Source organism: Lactuca serriola, chromosome 8 (genome assembly GCF_051521515.1).
Source record: "Lactuca serriola cultivar US96UC23 chromosome 8, Lser_US96UC23_V15, whole genome shotgun sequence".
Lineage (NCBI taxonomy): Eukaryota > Viridiplantae > Streptophyta > Magnoliopsida > Asterales > Asteraceae > Lactuca > Lactuca serriola.
In genome coordinates, this window is record NC_136415.1 from 10,404,324 (window position 1) to 10,427,252 (window position 22,929).

Sequence of the window (22,929 nt, forward strand, 5' to 3'; positions counted from 1 at the left end):
ATTAGAGATGATTATGATTTTTTTTTAATTTTTATGTCATAAGAATCCGGTTAATTTTGGCATGATTTTAAAATATCATTGAGATTATTATGTTTTTGTATATCATATCAACCTACTTTTTTATCTTTGTATAGTAACAATAAAATTTATTAATTTACACAACAAATATAGATATTTCAAATTTTGTAATATTATTATACCTTACAAAATACAACTCCCTCCAAAATAAATTTTCGCCAGTAATTTCATCCATAATTTCAAGAAATTTAAATTTGTATTTTCTTTATATAAATTTTTTTTAATGATCCAGATTTTTTTCTCCAAAAGTATATCAAATATTTACGTCTTATATAATGCTGTCCTATTATAATTATTATTTTCCAAAAGTGTATCCGTTTAATGAGGAATTTGATATGATAAAGGAAGTGAATGTTAATTAAAATGAGATATATATTCCATAATTATTACATGAGTTTATTAAAAAAAATTAATATCAAGGTGTAAACATTAAGCATTTTTAAAGTGAAATTTCAGAATACATACAAAACGATGATGTTGTACAATGAAATATAAAATTGAATAGACTGAAAAAAAACACACTATTAAAACAGTCAATCTTGAAAATAACATGGTTATGAAAAATTATAAAGTAAGATAAAAATTATAAGATATTAGGAGATTTGTAAAAAATACATTTAGTAAAAGCGTTGCGGTTATTAGAAAAAATAAGACCCTTAAGATTAGTGAAAATACAATATATAAACTAAATTATCACAATAGTAATGAAATGTCATTATTTGATATTTCATATAATTGACAAATATATCAAATTGCATTGATGATATACTAAAATTATTCAAAGTTGCGCCAAAACTAATGCAAAGTTCTTGCGAACACTAAATAAATAAGAACAAACATAAAAGCTAGCATTTATATTTATAATCAATTTAAAATAAACCAATCATGATTTAGAAAAGAATCTCCATTGATGATATACTAAAATTAAATCTATATAACATTTAACATTTTATAAATTATATTACATAACTTTATTTGAATAAATGAAATAGTTGTCAATATTTAATGTAATAGAAAAAACGGTATATTGGTTGTCAATATATGTTTAAATTAGGTAACATTATTATGCAAGGAATGTCTAATTAAAATGCTTATAAATATATAAATATCATAACTATATGAGACGAGGAAAGTCGTTCAACTAATAAAACAAAAAATTATGTCTATAAAGAGATCTTTCAATGATTATATATATTTATCGTTTTCAATGTATTTTCTATACATTTCAATAATACCAATAACCATACTTTTTTAATCATTATACAATATCTATAAACGATTATATGTTTTTTATGTATTTTCCGCGTTTAACGCGGGCTATAATCTAGTATCTATGAAATCATGAAATTGGCGCACTATATAGTTAGTTCAATGGATTAACGCTTACAAGGAAATATGGTTTACACCTTATGGCAGTCCCATATACTGAGAAATTGTCGCACTATATAGTTAGTTCCGGGTCTTTAGTTTGTTATTTTGAATAAGTTTAGTTTTTCCTGTTCTTTCGTTCTGAATAAGTCTCCAGACATTTTAGGAGTACGGTTTATTTTACTTTGATGTATGGCTTTATAAAGATTTTGAGCTCTGAATAATATGAGATAATTTTGGGGCTTCAATTTCTTCTCTCTAATTACTCAATAAAGCGGTATCAGAGCCAAATTTGATTGAGTGAAGAGAGGAAACACGAGTGGAAGTGAGGTGTGAGCAAACACGAGCGATGGGTGAGGAAAAAATCTATGCTAAGATTCCCCAATTTGATGGCACTCACTACGATCATTGGAGTGAGTTAATGGAGAACCTGTTACATGCAAATGGCCTCTTTAACTTGATTGAAGAAGGTTTTGACGAGCCGACAACACGGGCACTGGCAGCCCTAACCGACGCTCGGAGGAGTCAAGTGGAAGAGAAACGGCAGAAGGACCATAACGTCAAGCATTACCTTTTTTGAGCCATCGACAGAACAATGTTTGAGCAGATCCTGGTTCGAAAAAACTCCAAAATTGTTTGGAACTCATTGAAGACCAAGTATGGAGGAAATGAATGTGTGAAAAGAGTAATGTTAAATGCCCTCAGACGCGACTTCGAAGTGCTACAGATGAAAGATGGAGAAAGTATTGCAGAATACTTTGGTAGACTCATGAGTGTGGCAAACAAGATGCGCAGCAACGGTGAAACCATGAGGGATTACAAAATTGTTCAGAAAATCCTGCGCACCCTAACAGATAAATTCACTTACATTGTTGTCTCCATCAAAGAATCAAAGGATACGAACACAATGTCTGTAGATGAGCTCTAGAGCTCCCTTTTGATTCATGAGAAAAAATTCAAAAGGGTTACACAGGAAGATGATGGTCAACCCCTTAGAGTAGAAGCTAGCAGAAACCGAGGACGAGGTGGCAATAGTTGGAAAACCACAAATGAAAAAAGGCGAGCTTACAAAGTGGAAAATAACAAAGGAAGAGGTCGAGGAAGCTTTCGAGGCGCAAGAGGTCGTGGTCGAGGAAGACAAAAAGATTTCTCAAAGGCACACATAGAATGTCACATATGCCATCACCTTGGACATTTTCAATGAGAATTTTCAACATGGGGAAACGAAGCAAACTATGCTGGTCCAGAAGAAAAAGAAGAAGAAGAAGAAGAAGAAGAGCTTCTCTTAATGGCTCAAGTGGATGAAGAACTCCTCCACAAGGCTCAAGTAGATAACTAAAAGGTTCAAGTTCCAAACCTACAAAACAACATGTGGTTTCTCGATTCAGGGTGCTCAAACCACATGTGTGGATACAGAAGCATGTTCAAAGAAATAGAGGATTGCAGCAAAGGGTACATAAAGTGTGGAAACAACTTAAAGATGAAGGTGGTTAGAAAAGGAAGCATGGAAATTGTCTTTAATGGGGTAGCTTTCAATGTACAAGACGTATACTTGGTACTAGACTTAAGACACAACCTGCTAAGTATGGGACAAATACAAGAGAAGGGAGGCAACTTACTCATCAGCAGTGGGATATGCAGCATCTATCATCCAAAAAGAGGAGTGATAGTTCGGTCAAAGATGAATCAAAACAGAATGTTCATACTCATGAATGAACAACTAAATCCAGCACCATAAAACAATGATGATTGCCTCTATACAAGCTTAGACCTCACACACTTATGGCATCAAAGGTATGGACATCTAGGATATAAAGGATTAAAGTTGCTGCAGTCAAAGAGCATGGTACATGGCCTACCACAGCTAGAAAACTCCACCATCATGTGCCTTGGTTGCCTAACTGGAAAGCGGAACATAAGTAACATTCTAAAGCAAAGCCAGTGGAGGGCATGTAGCATCTTAGAACTCATACATGCTGATATATGCGGTCCCATTGAACCTGTCTCAAATAGTGAAAAGATGTATATTATATGTTTTATTGATGATTTCAGTCAAAAACAATGGGTCTATCTTCTAAGTAAAAAGTCAGAAGCACTTCAGTGTTTCAAACTTTTGAAAACCTATATGGAGAAGAAGACAGGACAGTTCATCAAATGCTTGAGAGCTGACAGGGGAGGAAAGTTTAACTCCTATGAATTCAAAATGTTTTGTGAAAAAGAGGGCATTAGAAGACAGTTGACTAACGCCTACATGCCACACCAAAATGGTGTAGCAGAAACAAAAAACAGAACAGTCATGAACATGGTCAAATGTATGTTAATTGCAAAAGGAGTTCCTAAGACCTTTTGGGCAGAAGCTGTTAAATGGATGTTTTATGTGTTGATTAGGAGCCCAACCATGGCAGTTCAAAACATTACTCCATAAGAAGCATGGAGTGGTATCAAACCCTCAGTTGCTCACTTCAAAGTTTGTGGCTGCATAAGACACGTTCACATACTGGAAAATAAAAGAAGTAAGCTAGATTACAAGAGTTTACCTTGTGTTTTCTAGGTGTCAGCAATGAATCAAAGGGGTACCGAATGTTTTCCCTGATTACAAAGAAGATTGTAACCAGTAAAGATGTGGTGTTTGAAGAAGACAAAAGTTAGGATTGGGATAGCAGTTTCAAGGAACAAATTGAGACAGATCTGACATGGGGTGATGATCTTTTGGATGATGAAAGTGAAGATGGCTACGCACCTCAAGAAACTAGTCAAATAGTTGACGAAACAGCTAACACTCAAGAAGAAAGTGGTGAAACTAGAAGAACAAGGAGAACAAGAAGTCCTTCAATAAGGCTAAGAGATTATGAAAGTGGGGAAGGGCTCAGTGACCAAGAAGGGGTTGCATATATGACATACATTGAAGGAGAAGACAAATAATTTCATGTGGCTCGAAGATGTAGCATTCATGTCTACAAAAGACACTGATGATCCTCTATACTTTAAAGATGTTGTTCAAGATGAAAATTGGAAAGAAGCCATGAACAAAGAAATAAGCTCAATCCAAAAGAACAACACATGGAGCCTAAACCACCTGCCAAAAGCAAAGAAATTTGTTGTAAAATGGCTATACAAGACTAAACACGATGAACATAGAGAGGTGATCAAGCATAAAGCACGCCTCGTGGCAAAATGATACTCTCAACGCGAAGGGGTGGACTACACATTGGTATATGCCCCTGTGGCAAGACTTGACACGGTACGCACCATAATCGCCTTGGCAGCCAATAGAAATTGGAGTATTTTTCAACTCGATGTGAAGTCAGCCTTCTTACATGGTACTCTAAATGAAGATGTATACATTGAACAACCGAAGGGATATGAGCAAGAAGGAAAAGAACAAATGGTGTACAAACTATACAAAGCCTTGTATAAACTGAAACAAGCTCCAAGAGCTTGGTTCAGTCGCATTGAAGCCTACTTTGTGAAAGAAGGCTTTGAGAAATGTATCACATAACATACCCTGTTCATCAAGAAAGGAGGCGGTGAACACTTAATTATTGTAAGTGTTTATGTTGATGATCTACTATTTACAGGAAATAACCTTCAGATGCTCTCAACCTTCAAGAAATCAATGATGAAAGAATTTGAAATGACTGATCTGGGAAAGATGAGATATTTTCTGATACTTGAAGTGATACAAAAGGAAGAAGGTTTTTTCATCTATCAAAAGAAGTATGCAGATGAGATGCTTAAAAGGTTTGGAATGTCTGAAAGTAAGGAGGTATATACCCCTATTGTTCCAGGTTCAAGGCTTAACAAGGATGAAGATGAGAAAACAGTTGATGAAACAAAGTTTAAACAACTTGTGGGAAGCCTTTTCTACTTAACGTCCACAAGACCTGACTTGACATATGTGAAAAGTCTACTGAGTAGATACATGAGTAGCTAAGAGAAATACACCTTCAAGCATCAAAAAGAGCATCGAGGTATCTTAAGAGGACAACAAATTATGGTATTTTCTATAGATCTACAACTGCTAGCAAACTCAACAACTTTGTGGGGTATACTGATAGTGACCATGCAGGAGATGAGGATGATAGCAGGAGCACTAGTGGATATGTGTTCATGCTTGGCTCTGGAGCTGTCTCATGGAGATCAAAGAAGCAACCAATTGTGACATTGTCCTCCACAGAAGTAGAATATATGGCAGCAGTGTCAGAAGCATGCCAAGCAGTATGGTTGAAAGGAATTCTAAAACATCTAGGTGTTGTTAATGAAGAAAGCACCAGTATCATGTGTGACAACACCTCTTCCATTCCTTAGAGAGCTTGTGAATGAAGGTGTCATAGAGTTGTTGCACTGTCATAGTGAAGAACAAATTGCAGACGTAATGACTAAACCAATGAAAGCAGAGGCGTTTACGAAATTCAAAAAATTGATGGGGATGTGCAAGCTAGATAATATCAGTTGATCAAAGTTTCACTGTGCTCAGCTTAGGGAAGGATATGAAGAGGTATTTTATTTGTCCGAGTCTTTAGTTTGTTATTTTGAACAAGTTTAGTTTTTCCTGTTCTTTCGTTCTGAATAAGTCTCCAGACATTTTAGGAGTACGGTTTATTTTACTTTGATGTATGGCTTTATAAATTGTGAATTAAAATCGCACCAATATATATATATATATATATATATATATATATATATATATATAGAGAGAGAGAGAGAGAGAGAGAGAGAGAAAGAAAGAAAGAGTTCAATTGAGAAAAAAGTTGAAAATGAGGGAATCATTCTCAGTCACATATTTGTTTTACCGCAAAACAGTTTGGAGTACCGACGGAAATGAATAACGGATACACATATTTTTTCCAACAAAACATGTTTCCTTAAACTATGTTAATCATTACCTTAATATACATAAAAACTTTTCTTTTTCGTTTTTTTGATTTTTAGAAAGCTATTTTTATCAAAAAATTATTTTATATATATCAAAATTCATAATTTTTTATTCTCTATAAATAAACATTCTTATTGATATAGTTTTAGGATAAAATAATTTTTTTTTTTTTTTTAGAGTTTCAGCTCTCATTTTTCATAAGTGACTTTAAATCGATCAGATTTTTCAGTACCTTCGTTATTCATTTATGAATAAAACGTATGCTTAACTTTTTTATAGTTTAAGCATCATTCATATATAAATATAACACGTAATAAAACCTTTTTACCTAATATATATAAATTTACATAATCTTTCATCACACGTTATATTTATATATGAATAAAGTGTGTATTAATGGTCATCCTATATTATATTCATATATAAATAAAAAATTTATAAGGTTTTTTTTATAATTTATTTTTTTTTTCGAATATGAATAAGTAGTATGTTAATAAAAGATGACGTTTTTTTTAAATTTTGAACTAATTATTCATATATGAATTACAAATGAATCGTAACAAAATTATGACAAATATGTTTTTCATATATGAATATAACTTGTGAGGACGACTAATACACGTTTTATTCATATGTGATTATAACATGTGACGATAACTTATGTAACTATAAAGAGTTTATATATGTTATATTTATATATGAATGATATTTAAACTCTAAAAAAAATAATCATAGTTTTTTTTATCATAAGTGAATAACGTATGTGTTGTAGTAAAAATCTGATGCGTTTTTATTCACTTATAAATAACAATAGCTGAAACTATAAAAAAAAATTATTTTATTTTAAAACTATATCATTATGCATGTCTATTTATAGAGAATAAAAATTATGAATTTTGATTTAATTAAAATCATTTTTCGATAAAAATAGCTCCTTAAAAATAAAAATAAAAAACGCAAAAAACTATGTTTTTGTATATATTAAGGTAGTGATTAGCATAGTTTAAGAAAACATTTTTTTTGGAAAACACATGTGTATTCATTTCCCATTTCTACCGGTACGTTGGAGACTTTTGCGGCAAAAATAAATTATTGGCTGAGAATGATTTCCCTATTTCTCAACCATTTTTATTTTCTCAATTGAACTTACTTCTCTCTCTCTCTCTCTCTCTCTCTCTCTGTGTATATATATATATATATATATATATATATATATATATATATATATATATATATATATATATATATATATATATATATATATAGGTGAGATTGGTTGAGAACTCATAGTTTCCCGAGAACTAAAAGTAGAGCGTTAGATCAAAACTAATTTATTAAGAGCATGATCGTAATCATACCAATCTCATTTAATATTTAATTTTTTGTGTTATTGGAAATATTAATAGTGTTGGATTAGTGTCTAAGTCCATAACTATTTTGGTATGTACTTGACCCGATGGTGCATGGTCCTTTTGGGTTGCCTTCACCAAAGCAACTTGATAGGATGAATTATGGAGAGAAAGGATTAAATATTATTTATTAATATATTATGAGAATAATATATTAAAGGAGAAATCATATTGTTTAATTAATATTAGTCAAGAATTAATTGGTAATTAGTTTTGTGACTAAAAGAGATTAATTAAACTTAAGGGATTGGAATTTTAATTATAAGATAATTGCAATTTGGGCCATGGATTACCTTTTATTATAAGGTGGACGAATTCTATGGGGGAAGCCCATATGAAGTCGTCCAAGGCTTTAAGAAAGGGCTCCATGGGTTGCTTAGGGCTTAAGCAACCAAATTAGGGTTTCCTTGTTAGATAACCCTAATAGCATCACTATATATAGAACCCTTAAGGCTCAAAAACGGTAAAAAGCAACCTTCTAGGGTTTTCACACGGTTTTAGCAGCCTCCATCCTCTCTCCTCTTCATCCTCTTGCTTATGGTGTTTGTAAACCATTAGAGGAGTGACACTTGTGACTCTAAGCCTTCCAAAGTCAATTCAAGGAGGAATTGGGATTGTTATTACTACATAACAATCAAGGTAACATCTTAAACCTAATTATATGTTAATATTGATTTCCATATGCTAGAATTAGGGTTTATAGTCTTGGATTCAAAGCATGTACAATAGAGAAACCTAGATCCAAGCATTAGGGTTTGTATGAGCACATAAGATGTCTTATGACCAAAACCCATCAGTGGTATCAGAGCCTAGAGTGGTTTCAATTGTATTGATGCATTGCATATCTGAAAAATTCGATTTTTGGTATTCTGGAGGCTGGACTCGCCGAGTCCATGGCTGAACTCGCCGAGTCCATGCAGACTCGACGAGTCCAAGGCTGACTCGACGAGTCCAAGGCTGACTCGACGAGTCAACTCGTCAGATAGAGGGTATTTCGCGATTTCTTGCTGTTTTTGCTTATGGATAGTTACCTTATCATGTTAGATCAATATTAATCCGATTATATGATATATTTGACTGTATTTTTGATCTAATTGAAGATATTTATCAATTAATAAGATAATTGTTTCCTTATAAGATAATTGATTAATTATTTTGACTAAATTGATAAATTATTTTGCAAGAAATCATTAAATAAATCAAATATGGATAATTATGTGATTAAATGTTAATTTGAATTATTTGTTATTTGATCCTTGTTGTTATGAAAAGTTTCATATTTTGCCCTTTAGGTTTTATAGTTTAAATTTGAACCCAAAAGTTTTGTTGTTTTGAAATTTAAATAGTTAAAACCCTAATGTTTTGAAAAAGGTTTCAAAACTTGCCCTCAAGTTTTGGAATTTAAATTTTGATTAAATGGTTTAATTTTGATGTATATTTAAATTCTAAACCCTAATGTGTTGAAATGTTTCAAAACTTGCCCTCAAGTTTTGGAATCTAAAAGTTGATTAAAAGTTTAATTAGGAATGTTAAATTCTAAAACTCTAGTATAGTTTTGAAAAAGCTCAAATCACACCCTTATGGTTTTATTAATTAATTAAGGTGTATAATTAAAAGAAGTTTAATAAATCCATAAAAGTTTAGGTTAACAATTTAATTGAATTAAAAGTATAATTATTAAATTAGACCACCTAGTATTTTAAAAGTGTAAAATACACCCTATACTATATATATATATATATATATATATATATATATATATATATATATAACATTAAAAGTCTAATATTATATATATGTATGAGTAAAAGTCAGTCTTACCGTTAGTAGGCCTCATTCACGAAGCTGGTCTATAAGGGGTGTTTAAGGAAATTGCCTATAAAATGGCGATTGAATGGGTATCCACTCTTACCCACCGCACTCTTGACTAGTGGAGGGTCGTTAGCCGAACGGGTAGGATAGGACAAAACCTTCCATTATAAGTATAATGAAGTATTAAAGTAACTAAATGTTTTCATAAAATTCCCAATCTTAGTTACTTAGGCAAAAGTGAATTGATGCAATTCCATGAAATTACACTTTGTGCCCTTGCGAAGATGTTAGTGGAGCGTGTGTGGTTTACCGACACACTAAATGGTTCTAAGCAAAGGTAGCAAAGGGTGACTCAATGTTTGTCATAGTTCGATGGAGCGTGTGTGGTTTACCGGCACATCGAATAGGTGACTGTAACATGTGAGGGCACCATGTAAGTTTGCATGGTTATTCACACCCGCTTTGTGATCCTCGGCATCCCAGTCACAAACAAGAGGGGCATATCGAGATTTAAACATGCCATTGAAATGTTCAATGAATCTCAAAGGATCTAGGAGCTTTCATAGATTTAAAACTTAAATTTCTTTTTCGTTTTCGTGGTGGAAATTAGTGAATCGTCATTCACTTACCTTCAAATGTTCTGCAGTTAGGGTTACGACATCCCTCTCCCGAGTTGTAGAATATTGTGTTGGGTCTAGCCTTAGTATCTCATTTGGGTGATTTACTAAGGACTCAATCAATCAACTAACTTGAATTTGTTTTCTCCCGTTTTGTAGATGTCAAAGTTCGACAATTATGGTCTTCCCAAATCCCGTGGAACAAGCTTTCCACATGAAAATGATATTCCACGATTCGATCGAGGAACAAGAGATCATGCTTCACTTCCTCCTCCTCCTCCAATTATTCTCCCTAACCCACAAGTTCAAAGGCTTGAAAAGTTCAAGATCATTCAAGCCCTTTTGGCAAGTAAACATAAAGAAGGAAAACCGGTGTGTGCACACGTCCTAGGGATGAAGTCACACATTGATAAGTTAAGAATGTTGGGATCCGTTGTCTGTGAGGAGATGGCTATTGATTGGGTTCTTCAGTCACTTCCTAACTCATATAGTGAGTTCGTAAGAGAGTACTATATGATGAACTACGACGTGACCCTTATAGATCTCACCTATATGCTTATTGCTGCTGAATCAACAATGATTTGGCGCAATAGAAAAGCAAAGTTGATTGGTGAATCTGCCTTCGAGACCTCTATGGATATAGACAATGGCAACGAAAGACATGCTATGATCGAAAAGGTTGATCATAAGAGAAAGGCGATGTCTGAAGTAGTTCCATGTCCTGTTCCAAAAGAGTTGATTTGCTTTTATTGCCAAGAGAAGGGGCATTGGAGTCGAAGCTGCCCCATTTACCTAAGAGATCTAAGAGATGGGAGAGTCAAAACGTATGGCTCTAATTTAGGTAAAATCCATTGACTAACTCTTTTAAGCTTCATTCTAGATTCTGAATACATAATGTGATAAGATTACAATTGAATTTTGTAGGATCGAAGAAAAGAAAGGAAGCTTAAGGGAAGAAGTGAGCAGAATCTAACCGTGTAGGAATGGATTTCGATCGCATTTCTCGAAGATTAGATTCTTGAGCTACTACTTGGAGTTAGAATTAGATTGCTAAGAAAGATGTATTAGCATAAGTTTTTCAATGAGTTGCATTGTAAGGACAAACTTTTTCCGCAATAAAATAAATTTTGATTTTAAAATTTTATTTATTTATCCTTACAATGGCGTGTATGAAAAATTGATGCTAAAATGTTTCTATTATTAGCAATAATGGATTTGGTTCTTATTATGTTATTTATGGAAAGTCGAGAATTTACCAAATAGGGAGAGTTTCTCATCGCCCAAGTTTCAATTGGACAGAAATTTGGAATCATGCAACTTGGTTGCACGATGAATGAGAAATTTCATATTTGGAAATTAGACTAATTCGTTGACAAGGTGTCAAGTGAAGGACTAGGAGATCGAGTACACAAAGTTGTGTGTTGATCAAGTTCACTATAAGAGTAACAAAGATATTCGTCATGATTTACTAAAGGTTTAGTAAATATGATTATACTTACAAGATTAAGTGTAATTCTCAATTGATTGAAAAAGTTCAAATCAATAGCAGAACGGATAAGAAGAATCAAGTAGGCAGAAAGATAAAAGTTTCTCCATTCTAAGAAGAAGGGAGATAGCTATTATGCTTTATGATAGGTCTTAATGATTAAGAACCATATCTCAATTGATCCTCTAAGTAAGTCCTAGTACAAATGTATGTCTAAGAAGAGGAATCAAGGATTGAAGAAATGGTTAGATCAAGAAGTCAATCATACTTCGTCCCAATAACAAGTCTTAAAGTAAAGATTGTGACAATGAGTGAAAAGTATTAAAGGTTTATAACATTCATCAAATGTGGAAAGTTGTGATGTCTTGAATAAGACAAAGACCGACTAGGACCAATTTATGAAGTGTTTTGATAAAAGCTACACTAACTATTGAATATTTATTGTCAAGAAATGATTATTGACAAAAGAATCTTATATGTCAAGGAGTCAGTGGGAGTCTTATTGGCAATTAGTCTTAAGTGTTTAGACACACATATGAACTATCTAAAGCGAAGGTGTATAAGTTTAAGAGGTCTTGATAAAGGATTATCAAAGCATTAAGTATTAGAAACATGAACTTAAGAAATTCAACATGTATTGTTTTTCTGAAATTTAAGATGTTTATGAATACAGGTCGAAGCTAGTGGGAGCATCAGTGTTATGTTTTATAATAATCATCATGATAGTGGGAGCATAAATGTTATGATTGTATGATTATTAAGGCACGTATTGCAAGTTGGCAATATTAATTATAGAAAACAAGAGTTATACCTTGCAAAGTCGTAAAGGTTGTAAAGTTGTTTTGCTATAATTAAGGGAGAGAATATTATGCTTCATTTCAAATCTAAAGGTTTAGGTTGAGAAATGTTAATAAATTTAGTCAAGGGTACAAAGTGTGTTCTTAAAATTTCGATTATGATTACGGCATTCTTCACAATTCGAATTTTGAGAACATAGCAAATAAAACATTAAGCGTCGTGTCCCATACGTTTCGGGTATAGGATCGATTGCAAATGCTTTGATATTTGACCATTCTAAAATTTTCCAAATGTCGAGCGCATTTAGAGGGAAAAGGGACTAGAATTGGTTTTGACTAAAATAATTAAACAACTATCAAAGGACAATCCAAAGTTCGACGAGGATTGGTCCCTTGTGAGTAGTTAGAAGTATAGTATTGGATTTTATGGAAATGTCTCCATATTGGATGGACAATATCGACATTATTATGAATAGAAAAGATTCTATTAAGAATGAGTTGTCATATGGAAAATATGGAAACGTGTCCATATGGGGAATTGAATATTGAAAACCTATGACTAGATTAGAAACTTTTATGCAAAAGGATGTTCAAATGAATGTTATTTGAGTGAGAAACATCATATCTAAGGAATTGTCTTGTAACAATCTCCGATAGAGGACTTTGTAATATCATTGGCAATAGTCTTTGTGACTTTGGTGCAGTGACATTACGAAAGGATTATTGCATAGAATGTTAGAATCTAGCATATTTTATAAGTAACAAGAATTTGATATTCTCACACTTATGAAAAAGGATTTGGAGTTGTGAAATGAGAATGATTGGAAATGTGTTCAATGTGATCTATTTCACAAAGTAAGAACTATAGGTAAACATTGTGTACATGCTAGGAGCATGGGACAAGTGTTGGAATTCAAGTAAGAAGTTGATTACCCGAAACGACAAATAATGAGTAATCAATATGGTGATAAATAAAAGGCGTTTTATTTATACTCAAAGGTTTGAGGCCATATGGGATTAGTATTATTCTTGTGTTTCACATTTGCATGTTTTGACTTCCAGAATAATTGAGTTTATTAAGAATAATCGAATTATTCAAACGGGCCACAGTCGTTCATATGTTGGAAGTAGATATGAAAGAAGACTGTCGTGAATTGGTGTGTGGATTGTCTAAAGAGCATTAGACATAAGCAAATGTTTGCTGCAACGTTCATGAGTGCTTATGAATATGATTTGAGCATTGGATTAAACCCACGCTCACTAGGATCACTCCATGAATTGTATCACGAGTGGTTGGTGAGACGATAACATCTTATATTCTTGAAACCGAGATGTGTGAGTTGTATCTTGCAAATCGGTTGCACGTTGATAATATGTAAACGCACTAGTAACTTGGTGTTATAAAACATATTGTTGTGTGTGATCTGGTTAGTGAGTGCAAGCAAGCATTGTATCAAAATTTATCCATTCCTTTTATCCAAAGTAGGATAAAAGCGATATCTTTTGGGCCCCTCGATGGTTTAGTGATGACAAACGTAAATGCTCGGCCGGGCTAGGGCTAATTTGATTTGTTCAATTAGTCTGTCGTCATAAATCAAAAATCGAGATATAGTACAAAGAGAATGATTTGAAATCATTTCTCATATGATATCTAGAATGGAGGAATATATGATCCCTTATCTAAGGACACACGTATCTGATAGGATCAGAGTTGACAGCGGCTTTGGAAAGCTACGATTGCAGATCAGGATCTGAAGTCATACGCAGAATAGTTGTTAGACTTATCCAAGTGGGAGACTGTTGGATTAGTGTCTAAGTCCATAACTATTTTGGTATGTACTTGACCCGATGGTGCATGGTCCTTTTGGGGTGCCTTCACCAAAGCAACTTGATAGGATGAATTATGGAGAGAAAGGATTAAATATAATTTATTAATATATTATGAGAATATTATATTAAAGGAGAAATCATATTGTTTAATTAATATTAGTCAAGAATTAATTGGTAATTAGTTTTGTGACTAAAAGAGATTAATTAAACTTAAGGGACTGGAATTTTAATTATAAGATAATTGCAATTTGGGCCATGGATTGCCTTTTATTATAAGGTGGACGAATTCTATGGGGGAAGCCCATATGAAGTCGTCCAAGGGTTTAAGAAAGGGCTACATGGGTTGCTTAGGGCTTAAGCAACCAAATTAGGGTTTCCTTGTTAGATAACCCTAATAGTCTCACTATATATAGAACCCTTAAGGCTCAAAAACGGTAAAAAGCAACCTTCTAGGGTTTTCACACGGTTTTGGCAGCCTCCATCCTCTCTCCTCTTCATCCTCTTGCTTATGGTGTTTGTAAACCATTAGAGGAGTGACACTTGTGACTCTAAGCCTTACAAAGTAATTCAAGGAGGAATTGGGATTGTTATTATTACATAACAATCAAGGTAACATCTTAAACCTAATTATATGTTAATATTGATTTCCATATGCTAGAATTAGGGTTTATAGTCCTGGATTCAAAGCATGTACAATAGAGAAACCTAGATCCAAGCATTAGGGTTTGTATGAGCACATAATATGTCTTATGACCAAAACCCATCAAATAGAACTGTCTAAAAAATTACATAATTAATCAAATTTTCGAATTTTTTCAAAATTAGTATTTCTTAATTTTTTTAAAAGTACATATTTTTTATTTTTTTAAAGAAAACATGAATTTATGAAAAAAATTGGAAAAAAATATTTAAAAAAAAAAACTATAATTTTTTTAAAAGCATTTAAAATCAATAAAATTTAAAAAAAAAATAAAATATTTTAAAAATACTATAATTTTTTAACCAAAAAATCAACATTTTAGGTACATATATGCATATTTTTACAAATACATATATAAATATTTCATATACTATAATATTTGTAAGGAAATCATAAGAAACTCATTTTATTTACCTATCTATAAACATAATAGAATAAGTATTTTATTCGATACAAAATAAAATATAAAAAATAAAAAAATGCTACAAAATTTTAAAGCGTTTCATGTCTTAGTGTCAATATTTTCATATTTTCTTCAATGTATCATTTTTCATCTCTTCAATATTCACCACAATTTCTTCCAAATCTACAAGAATATTAAAAAAAGACAAAATTTCACAATTGGTCCCTATGGTTTACAGAATATCGCACTTTGAGGTCTTCCTAGCAAAAAGTCACGCGATTGGTCCCTATGGTTTGTAAAATTACATGAAAGGTCCTTCTGTCGTTAAATCTAACTTTTCAGCTGTTAGATTTTAATGGAAAAGAATATATTGTCCTTGTACCAATATTGGAATACACTACAAACCTTAAGGACCATTCCCGTAATTTTATAAATTTGAAATTTTATGTATATATATAAATTATAAATATAAATTATATATATATATATATATATATATATATATATATATATATATATATATATATATATATATGTATGTATATATATATATGTATATATATATATATAGGGTTAGGTTCGTGTGAGACGACCTAATTTTGTGAGACCGTGAGATGCATTTTTTTTTGTTTTGTTTTTTTTTATTTTTTATTTATTTTTAGTTAATTCAAGCTTCGAAAATAATATTTAAAAAAAGAATTTTTGGATTTTTCCATTTATATTGCATTTTAAAATTATTTTTTAGAATATGTACAGTGTAATATTCTATTAGAATATTTCACGTATTTTTCAAAAAAAACGGGATTTTTTTAAATTTTTAAATTTTTGTTTTATTTTTTTTAGTTAATTCAAGTTCCGAAAATAATATTTAAAAAAATAATTTTTAGATTTTTCCATTTATTTTGCATTTTAAAATTATTTTTTAGAATATATACAATGTAATATTCTATTAGAATATTTCACGTATTTAAAAAAAAAAAAAACAGGATTTTTTTATTTTTTTTTTTATTTTTTTAGTCAATTCAAGTTCCGAAAATAATATTTAAAGGAAGAATTTTTGGAGTTTTCCATTTATTTTTCATTTTAAAATTATTTTTAGATTTGGTCTCAAGGTCTCACAAATTTAGAATGGTTTCAAATGAACCTGAACCTATATATATATATATATATATATATATATATATATATATATATATATAATTTCAAAATTTTGATAATTGTTTTTATCTTTTTGACATTTTGTTTTCTATTTGTATTTTATAGTTTTAGTGATTTTTGGTTTTTTCTTATATCTTTTATTTATTTTAAATCAAGTAAATAAACTTAAATTCGATAAACCATGTCGAAATTATTTTTTCTTTAATTTTTCTTATTTGTGAATTGAAGCGTTAATTTTTTTTTTATTTTTTATTTTTTTAATTTTATGCCGTTACTGTTCATCTTTTTTTTTATGCTCAATAGTTAATATCCTTAGCAACTTTATGCTTGCCTTTATTATTATCATTATTTGACCTTCTGTTTTCAAATTTTGTTATAATTTTAATTATTTATTATTCTTCTATTGTTTTTATTTATGTTGATTCAAGTAATGAAAAATAGAAAAACAAAAAACAAAAACTCAAACACCAAATTCTAATATACTTTAATATATTAATACATTTTACATTTTCATCTTTTTTTGGTTTTTTCGTATTTTTTAATTTTTTTAGTATTATTTTTAAAAAAAAATTCATATTATTTTTTAATTATTTCCTGTTTTATTTTTTTAATTATTTCCGATTTTTATTTTTTTTCATTGTTTTGTTTTATTTTTCATCAACTTGATAACTTTTTTTTCATCTTTTCCAAAAAGTGTAAAATGCATGAATAAATTAGAGTATATTACAATTTTGGTGTTTGAGTTTTTTTGGTTTTTTTAGAATTTTGGTTATTTATGGTTTTTGTAACTTTTTTTTATTTTGATTCCCGTAAATTAAATAGTTATATTTACAAATATAAATAATGAAAATACATAAATTTTTTATTTACACAAATCAAAATAAAAAAAAGTTACGAAAACCATAAATAACCAAAATTATTAAAAAAATGTGAAAAAACCAAAAAATCTGAAAAATATAAAATGTATTAATATATTAGAGTATTTTACAACTTTGGGGTTTGAGTTTTTGTTTTTTTGTTTTTCTATTTTTTATTACTTGAATCAAGATAAATACAAACAATAGAAGAATAATAATTAACTAAATATATATAAAAAACAACAAAAGGTGAAATAATGATAATGATAAATGCAAACATAAAGTTGCTAACGATATTAACTATAGAACATCAAGTAAAAAAATAAACCGTAACAACAAAAAATTAAAAAAAAATAAACAAAAAACATTAATCATTCATTTCTTAATTAAGAAAAAAGAAGGTTTCGATATGGTTTATCGAACTTAAGTTTATTTACTTGAATCAAAATCAATAAAAACATTAAAAAACCATACATAACTAAAATTATAAAATAAAAATAGAAAATAAAATGTCAAAAAGATTAAAAAAAATTATCAAGTTGTTGATATATATATATATATATATATATATATATATATATATATATATATATATATACAATTTATCTTTATAATCTATATATACTCAGAATTTATATTTATAATTATATATACATAAAATTTCAAATTTATAAAATTACATGAACGGTCCTTGAGGTTTGTAGTGTATTGCAATATTAGTACAAGGGCAATATAGTCTTTTCCATTAAAATCTAACAGTTGAAAAGTTAGATTTAACGGCAGGAGAACCTTTCATGTAATTTTACAAACCATAGGGACCAGTCGCGTAACTTTTTGCTATGATGTCCTCAAAGTGCGATATTCTGTAAACCATAGAGACCAATTGTGAAATTTGTTCTAAAAAAATGATTGATGCGAAAACACTCACAAAAATATATATGTGATTTACATGTGAATCACATGTAATTCATATGTGAATTACATGTGAATCACATGTAATTCATATGTGATTTACATGTGAATCAGATGTAATTCATATGTGAATAACATGTGATTCAATCACATGTAATTCATATGTGAATCACATGTTATTCATATGTGATTTACATGTGAATCATATGTAATTCATATGGGAATTACATGTGATTTACATGTGAATCATATGCGAATCACATGTAATTACAAGGTTGAACTTTTTATAAATTTAGATAAGTAAAAAAGAAACAACCATAGTTGTCCAAATTTAAGTGTTGAACTCATTAAGCCCATTAAGTATAAAATAAAACTGCCCATGAGTTGTATTAAGAAGGAAAATAGAGATCAAAGATTCAAAAATACTTTTAAAGTTATAAACCAATTTTAAATAAGATATTAGAAGCCAAGATAATACAACATCACTCACCATAAAATAAAGGTAAAAAAATCGATGAACAATCCATGCCTAGAAACAAAGACTAACCTCATGGACACTTTTATTCCCATCCATGTTAAGTAAATCATGGCACATGGCATCAGCTCTCCATTCGTGAATAACAGGAGCAATCTAGAAAAAAAATAAGAAAAATTAAAAACAACAGATTTGCAATAGGAATATATAATAATATATGAAGTATGAACATGGGCGATTGATCTCTCCAGAATGAGCAACTCCCAGGTTTCTGTTTGAGGAATGTTGAAGTTTTTGAGAGCTTTATACTTCATAAGACAATTCAAAACAGCTGCAACAATAATTCATATGGGTTGTTTTATTGATAATTCCACATTATGTATCAAGAAAAAAATACATGCTTATTGTTTTTATACATTTGAGAAACTATTAGGTGGAAGAACTCGGTGATGAATTTGATGCAATAAGAACCACTGGTTTTCTTTGTGCAGCAACTATCAAAAACCTTGAACAGGTATATTAGATTTGTGTAAGCACACACAAAAAAGATTATTTTACTTATTTGGAAAGTGGATTACCTAAATACCAATTTTATGGTTCAAATCATTTAAGCTATTTAGTCTGATTAGTCTAGGTAAGTGGATTTGGATTGGGATATCCAACAATTTCACTAATTAATTCCTACAAGAAACAAAAGCAATTTCTATGCTATCATTCAAGAACTCCATAGTCTTTCATTAAAAAACACACAATCCGGTCAAATAAAACCGAAAAATGGGCGTTTAAGATATGCAGGTACAACAATGATGATGATCGAATAAAGCACATAAGAATCGGTGGTGATTCCTATTCAGAAGCTGTTAGATAGCACAATTAGCATTGAAAAAACAAATTCCTACACGAAAATAATATTGCTACTAAATCACCTTAATAATTAATCAAACTCATATTATACTATAATTAAAATAGAAAACCTATTCTTATTAATCCAGAAGTAGCATCAAAATCCGGCGAAACAGTGCAGGGATGACGAAGAACGGGAATCATACATAAACAGAGAATCATTGGTTGTGTGTAAAGTGAAAATTGCAAATATATTTGAGCAACATTTAATCGATTAATCTAGAAGTAGAAATACCTGTTATGCAGAATCGATCGAAGCATAATGGAATCATGACTGCGATTATTTGAAAGATCAAACAAGAATATCATCAATTGTAATCGACTTGCTTTAAATTAATAAGAGATTTTTCAAACGAATCGACCATTGATAAACGCAACCAAGAACAAAGCTTCGTCGATCTGGTTCACTACGTTAAATTTCAGATCGGTTGATTCTTAGATTCATATGAGATCCTCGCCAAATCGAAATGATCCTTAGTTTGTGTGTCGATTTGATCCTCATTGTGGCGATACTTTTGGCGGAAATCAACGTCGATGAGATCACACGGAGATAGATTCGTCAAAAGCAGGTGGATGATGGAGTTGAGAGGCCGTTGTGAAGAACTTCAGAGATGAGAGAGAAAAGGAGAAAGAAGACATGTTTTGTGTGTGTGATTGTATGTTTTTTAATTTGTGATATTGATTATTATGAATTATATTTTTAATTCCTTAGATACCCTTGTGATTATTTATAAAATATCTAAAGTATCATTGAAACAAGTGATAATTACAATTACGCCACTATCAATCCAAGCCATTAAAAATTTTGATCTAACGTTCCACTTTTAGTTCTTAGGTTTTCGAGAAACTGTAGGTTCTTAAATGATCTTTCCTCTCTCTTTCTCTCTCTCTCTTTATATATATATATATATATATATATATATATATATATATATATATATCAAACTGTATTTATTTAAAGAATTTAAAATAACATATGACAGTGAATATGATAGCATATTCTAGGAACAAATTTTATTAAAATTAATAAACAACATATGTAAATAATAGGGTTTTTCATCAAATTTAACAGAAATTCTTAATTTTTGAAGCATTTGGACAATTTTCATTCCTAGCACTGGATTCAAGCTCTTACTTTTTTCTTTATAAATATTTTTATATCATTTAAAGGAACTTTCAATAAATTCTAGTCAAAACAAAAGTAAGGGGCTGTTTGTTTTGTTTTATACTGGGTTTATCTCTTACTCGGGTAGCACTCAAAACGTTTGTTTTGTCAAAATTTCACCTTTTATTCGGTCAACATTCTCTTACCCAATCAGCATAAAAATATTATTGACCGACTAAGTTGGACAGTTATAGTGCTTTTACTTATTTTCTATTATATAATTGTCATTGTTTACCCTTCTTTACTTTAAATTGTTATTATTAGAGAAAAAATATTATTTTCAATATATTACTCTTTTACATACGTAACGTCCCAAAAAATTTGATTTTTATATTAAATAAACCATCCAACCCAATCAATATCATAAAACCATAGTGAAAATCAAAGTGTGTCAAATAATATGCAAGTACATCAGAGTCATAGAAAACGCAGAACAATATGGTGTGTGCAATGCAGTGATCCCGAGCTCTTCTTCTTCGAACCAAAAGTACTTGAAACATAAACTGAAAATCATAAGCACAAAGCTTAGTGGGTTCCCCAAAATACCACATTCCATACATATCAAACATATAATGGGCCTCACCCGTCATCGGGCCCCGCCCGACATCGTGCAGCGCTTGGAACAGATATGTTAGTCATCAGACCCTGCCCAGTATACATATAAACATAGAAACACATGCAATAATTACAAAGATAAATAGCATACAGGATAGTCATCGGGCCCCTCCCGGTATACATATCAATATCATACATGCAAGAGTCACGTGGACAACTAACATCCTCATCATAATAAACCATGGGTCGGCATTGATGCCTTTGACCAACTAAACACAATGAGGAAAGTCATCTCTAGCTGCTGAATCACTCAAAGAAGTCTCGTTCTGCTGGTCCGTAAAATCCCCGTGCTAACATCATCAAATAATATCCAATTAATAATTGGATCTCGAACCATAATAATAAATATAAGCTAGTTGTCCAATATCCAGGGTAAAAGACCATTTTACCCTTTTTCTTAGTTGGCCCAAAACCATGGCCCAACCCATTTGCTCAAAAGGCCCAAATTCCTAAATGGCATCCTAAGGCATAAGGCCCAACTTCCGAATTGGGCCCAAAAATCATTATGGAACTAATCCCAAGATAGTCCATACTCTATCCATGGCCCAAATTCAGAAGTCCAATAGCCCAACAAAGCCCAAACCCTAAAAGCCCAAAATATGGCCTAAATCCAAGGAAGTCAGTCAAAAAGTCAAACAACTGAGTACGTTGGGCATACTTAGACTTACGCTTGGCATACTCCTTCCGGGGCCAGCATGTCCAGCGTATGAGATGAGTACCCCCCGTATAGGCGTATACTCTGCAGACAGTCATCCCAACTCATTAAGCACTTATTCGGTTAAGCCAACATGTCAAACTCTCATATCTGATTCTAGAAGATGACTTAACACGTGAAGTTGGAACTTTACACCCATGCATGACTTAATAAGACCCAAAACTTAAAAAGAAGCTTAATAAGAATCTTAACACTTGCATGGACCAATAACACTCATAAAGATTACATTTTTATGGACAAGGGACCTCAATGGAGCTAAGATCTAACATCCCAAGTTGCTGGAGTAAGCCATACTCCCATACGAAGCTTAAAGGGCCCAAAAATGCATAAACAAGGCCCTAAACTAGATCTAGCATAATGAATCATCAAGTAGGGAAATTTATACCTCAAATAGCTTGCAAAGTTGATGATGAATCTGGATCTACAAGCTCAGGCTACCCCAAGGCAATCTTTCCAAGATCTAAATATCACGAAACCCTATTAATGGTTGCTCCTTGCATCTATAACAGTGAGTGGAGGGGAAAGAGGGCATTATCAAGAAGAATAGGACATGATGTCACTATTCTTATCAGCACCAAAAGCATTCAGAACATTTTGGATAACTCTAGCTCTTGCAAACTATGGAGTAAGGAGGTGCAGATTGATCTTAGATAGGCCTGAAAGATAGATAAAAGAAAGAAAAGAGAATACTTGTAAATACTAGAAGCATAGATTAAGCAAACTATGCAAAGATCTTTAAGCATAATAAAAGAG